The sequence below is a fragment of the Mauremys mutica genome, chromosome 4 (genome assembly GCF_020497125.1).
Source record: "Mauremys mutica isolate MM-2020 ecotype Southern chromosome 4, ASM2049712v1, whole genome shotgun sequence".
Classification (NCBI taxonomy): Eukaryota; Metazoa; Chordata; order Testudines; family Geoemydidae; genus Mauremys; species Mauremys mutica.
The window spans coordinates 132970509-132976097 of NC_059075.1; positions in this window are offsets into that span (position 1 = coordinate 132970509).

Consider the following 5589-nt stretch of genomic DNA (forward strand, 5'->3'; position numbering starts at 1 on the left):
GGATCCCTAAATAGAGGCGATTGGCTATTGATGTGTTGTTCCAATACTGAACTCCATAAAACACTGCCATCTTTAGGAATGTGGCTTTAGGCTGTGGAAAGCCTGGCTGGCTGCAGAATTTTGGGCTGCAAAAGGCACCAGGCCTTCTTTGTGAATGGGCTTTGGGGAGGGGAAAGGGGGAGATGGTGCCCAACTCTGGCCTAGGATCAGTCAGAGACCAGGTGAGTGCCGAGTCAGGGAGCGGGGCCATTAACATTTGCCTGTAGTTCTCTCGTCCCCGGGCTTGTTAGTGGTGTGTGCTTGCTGTATCCGGGAGTAATTAAAGGGTTTGGTAGCACAGGAGGTTAATGTGACCTAGAACAAGTTAGAACAAACAAAAGCCCAGGCGTTGCTAGCTGGGCCCGATCCTGCTCGTGCTGGGGCCAACGGGAACCTTGCTACGGATTCCAGTGGGAACCAAATTGAGCCTAGAATCGCTTGTGAAGAGTTGGGCTACACACACAAAGAGCACGGGTGTCACGCGCTGCGTCTCAGGAGAGGCCGCTGGCATCTTTGGACATCCCCCACCCTCTCAATCCTAGAGAAATCTGCAGCGTGGAAGCTGCCGGGCACTCATCCTGCCGCTCTGCAGGGGAAGATCATTCCCCACTGCTGGCACATTCCTGTGGACACAGAGTCCTAGCTGGGGCCACGGGATAGTACAGCAAGCACAGCAGCTGGCCTTGAGGAGGGGCAGGCGGGCAGAGGGAGTGTGTGTGTGGAGCAGCTGATGCCAGATGGAGCTGCTCAAGGAAATGGATTTCTCTGCAAAATGAAGATCCGTGTTCTCCAGGTGTCTCTGTTTCTGGCCTCTGAGTGGCCCTGGCCCCATGGTGCTCGAGGCCTGAGACAGAGATGATTGTGTCACCGTAAGACATTTACGTGTTTCAACATGACTTTGCAGCAGGCAGTGTTGTCTAGCCCAGTGGTTAGAGCAAAGGACTGGGCTCTCCTTGGTTCTTGTCCCAACTCTGCCTGTGATCGTGCGGGTTAATTTGCTGGCTGTTGCACCAAAGAACACTCCAGTCCCTTCAGGGCTTTAACTTTATCCCTTCAAGAATAAAAGGGTTTAACACAAGTTCTGCATCTCAGTCATGGTCCTTTCCCAGACCTGGCGTCTTCTGCAGGAGCCTGTCTACTCCCTGCAGCTTTTGTGGTCCTTCCTACCCTTCTTGCAGGGTTACGCTGCACAGGCCAACTGCCTACCTGGGAGGTGCCTATGGCTTTTCCCCTTGGCCCACGGACTCCTGCAGGAACCTGCTGACTCCCTGCAGCTCTCAGTCACCCATGTTCTATCACAGGAGAACCTCCCTGTTGGTGTCCTGTTTCTGGGCTCCCATTGTCTGAGCTGGGAACATTCCTTTATATGCTCACACAGCTCAGTATATCGACGTTGCCAATTAAGATGTAACTGTCGCACGGGAATCCCCCTGGTGTGGGTTACCATAGTAGTGGAGACGTGGCGACGTAGACTTCAGCACAGCCTGGCTGCCCCAGTACAAGCCTGCTTTTGCCCCCTAGTTGTGTATTCAAGTTGCTAGCGCATCACTGCACGTCGCTTCTTCCCAACTATTGCTGTCCCTGCAGCCTCACTCCTTTTTCCTCACCCCTCCAGCCTTCCCTCAGCCCTGGGTGCACGCTCCAGCCCCCTGCATTGCCCTCTTCGCCTCTCACTCCTCACCCAATGCTTCAAGCTCTTCACTCTCCATCCCATCCTTCGTCACGTCTCGCTGAGCCTTCCCCAGCACCCCCAGCCCATCTCAGTCACGCCCGCCCCCCCCCGTATCAGGGCCACCCAGAGGGGGAGGCAAGTGGGGCAATTTGCCCCAGGCCCCGGGCCCTGCAGGGGCACCCATGAGAATTTTTTGGGGCCCCTGGAGCGGGGTCCTTTACTCGCTCCGGGTCTTCGGTGGCAATTCAGCGGCGGGGGGTCCTTCCGCTCTGGGACCCGCTGCCGAAGTGCCCCGAAGACCCGCAGTGGGGGGTCCTTTCACACCGGGACCCGCCGCCGAAGTGCCGGGTCTTCGGCGGCAAGTCAGTGGCGGGGGCCCCCTGCCGCCAAAGACCCTAGGCCCCCCGAATCCTCTCAGCAGCTCTGCCCCATATTTCATTTCACCCCCCTACACATGCGAGAAGGACACAGGTCCGTGCTTACTCCTCTGCTTGGATGCATCTGCAATTTGAAACCTCAGACTGCAGTGTTGGGTGACCCCCTGACCTCAGTCTGCCACAGCTCCTTCCAGCCCAGACGCATCAGGAACCCATTAAACGTCCCACTGGCTCCTTGCTTCGTCCCAGAGCAAACGGGGATGCCTTGCCTGGTACCCACCCTGCAAGCTCCCAGCGGGTCCCTCAGGGAGCAAGCAAACCCTCCCTTGAGGCCAGAGCTTGCCACAAGCAATGTCCTCCAGCCTCTGGAAAGAAAACTGCCTGTGGATCCTGCTACCCCAAAGAGCAAACTCCCTGCTTCTCCGTGCAGACCCAGTAAGGTAAACGCTGCGTACAGGCCTCCGCCCACGTCTTACCTCTAGGGAGAAAAAAAACTACCCACAAGGAATAATTTCCTTCCCACGCCGGTGCTCTCACGCACTCACTAGTGGAAACACAGGATCTTTTCCTCCCCAGAGGGAAAAGCTCAGCATGCATGAAATACTGCTAAGGAAATGGTCCGCTGCATTCTGCACAGGGGGAAATGTGCAAGGGGCTTTCAGTGGAGGTAATGGGCTATTAACACATATTTCCGATACTGAACTCCATAAAATATTCCACAGCAGCTTACATTTTGAAACTTCTTTGACAGCTCCAGGCCCAAGCCCAACCACCTGCCGTGCTGACAGCCACGGAGCCAAGAACAATGCCACGAAACATCTTGCCCGGGGGGTCTGACGGCTGGTTCTAAAGAACCACGACGAGGCTGAAACGGCTGCCTCAGGTCAGCCTCGCTCCTGCTCTGCCTTGGGCATGGGTGCTTGAATCTCTACAGTCAAGTTACTGCTGCTCCCTGTGCTGAGACGTGCCCAGACGGGGCAATAAGCTCGGCTCGCCCCTTGTGGACCGTGAATGGGGACTACATAATGGCTGCTTTGTGTCCTAGTTTCTTGCCACGCTGGTGCGACTGCCTAGTGCAGTGCTGAGGCAACCCTGCTCTTCAAGCCTTGCTGGGACCCTGGGGAGCTTGCTGTTCCCTGCCGCCCATATCCAGAGCCTGGGAGCAGAGATGTGAGTCGAGCCTAGAAGGGTCACTTCCTGAGTTCAAGAACAGCAGTTAAGAGGCTTCCCTCCGCTGAGGCAGACAAGGGTGGATGAGAACAGGAGTGGTGGGCAAGAGGCCGTTGTCGTATGGTTGCCTGGCAGGGGCAGCTCTAAGAATCCCGCCGCCCCAAGCAGGGCGGCGCGCCGCGGGGCGCGCTCTGGCGGTGCCGGTCCCGCGGCTCCGGGGGACCTCTTGCAGATGTGCCTGTGGAGCTTCCACTGGTCCCGCGGCTCCGGTGGAGCTTCCGCAGGCATGACTGCGGGAGGTCCACCCGAGCCGCGGGACCAGCGAACCCTCCGCAGTCATGCCTGCGGGAGGGCCCCCGAAGCCGCTGCTCCGCTGGACCTCCCGCAGGCATGACTGTGGAAGGTCCGCCAGAGCCGGCTGCCGCCCTGCCGGCAAAATGCCACCCCAAGTGCACGCTTGGCGCGCTGGGGTCTGGAGCCGGCCCTGTTGCCTGGTCTCATTGGATGAGCACACAGCAGAGGGTCTCAACCTATTTACCATTGTGGGCCGCGTATGCAGCTCTCTGTGTGTTATGTGGGCCTCATCCACACAATATATATACAACCTCTATGACCCTGAGGATGTCACGTGGGCCGCAGCTGTGTGCTGATGGGGCTACAAGCAGCCCGTGGGCCATGGGTTGAGAACCACAGGCACATATGAACTGCCAGCCTGGATCAGACCCAAGATCCATCTAGTCCAGTGTCTTGTCTCTCTGACAGTGGTCAGCACCAGCTACTTCAGAGCAAGGTGCAAGACCCCCGCAGTAGATAGATGTGGGATCATTTGCCCCCCTACATTAGGTCTCCTCTTGATTCCTTATAGGGATTGGCCTAGACCCTGAAGCATGAAATTTAATACCCCTTCCCATTTTTTTTCTTGCCATTGATTGATAGCACGGACTATTCTTGCTATCCATATAAATATCCACACCCCCCGCTATTTTATCTTAAATTCTTGGTCTCAGCAGCTCCCTGTGGCAATGAGTTCCACAGGCAAGCTAGAGTTGGGTGAAAAAGTATTTCCTTTCATCGGTTCTGAATTTGCCACCTTTCAATTTAATTGAATGTCCCCTTGTTCTTGGGTTATGGGACTGGGAACTGCTGTTCTCCATCTACCTTCTCGACACTATTATTTTCTATACTTATATTACATCCCCACTTATTCATTTCCTTTCTAAAGTGAACAATCCCAGTCTTTTCTGGGCGGGGCTGTGGTTAGGACTCTGGGGTTCTACACCAGCTCTGCTCTGTGGGTCTTTGGCCAAGTCACTTTCTCTTCCCCAAACTTTCTCTGCCTGTGAAATGGGGCTATGTACTTTCAATATGACAGGCGTGTTGTGAGGTTTAGTTCATCTCTGTACAGTGCTTTGATCCTCTAAGACATCCATCATTGTGGAGTCGCAGTTATGTCTAATAACTCCGGGAGAAGGCAAGTTCCCAACATCCTCTTTCTTCCCAGCCAACTTCTCCTGAATCGCCACTAGCACTAAATTTGTTTCCATGGGCTATTCTAGGCTGGATTAGTTCCTATAGCACGTTCGCCACAGTAGTATCTCAGCTCTTTCCAATAGTGCATCAAACAATGCGACCACACCTCTGTCATGTGTTGTTTGTTCTCTCATCCTCTCCCCAGAGGCAGAATTGTGTGCAGCGGAGTGCCGGGTTTTGGTAGGTTTTTAACGAATATGCCTGTTTTCAGGGCCGGCTTTAGGAAGTGCAGGGCCCAATTCGAACAGTTTCGACGGGGCCCTGGCAGGGATGACTAAAAAAACAAAAAAATCCCACATGTAAAAAAACACGTGGGGCTTGTACTCACCGTGCGGTGCTCTGAGTCTTCAGCAGCTCTTCAGCGGTGGGTCCTTCACTCACTCCAGGTCTTTGGCAGCACTGAAGGATCAGCCACCAAAGTGCCGCTGAAGACCCAGAGAAAGCAAAGGATCCGCCACCGAAGTGCCGCCAAAGACCCGGAGCGAGCGAAGGACCCACTGCCGAAGACCCAGAGCGCCGCCAGGTGAGTAAAAATGAAAAAGGCGCCTCTAGCCAGGGAAGGGATTTTCACTGGGCGCGGGGGCCTCTTAGGCGCAGGGCCTGATTCAGGGGAATTGGTGGAATAGTCCTAAAGCCGGCCCTGCCTGTTGCTGTGTGTTTATGTTAGGGGAGGCAGGCCAAAGCAGCGCGCCTTGCACTAGGGGAGGAAAGTGGTAAGGTCTGTGATGGTCCTTAGTTCCTGGGGGAGTTAATTCCACTGGAGAAAGTTCTGTCTCCCCCACAGATGAGCTTTGATTTTAT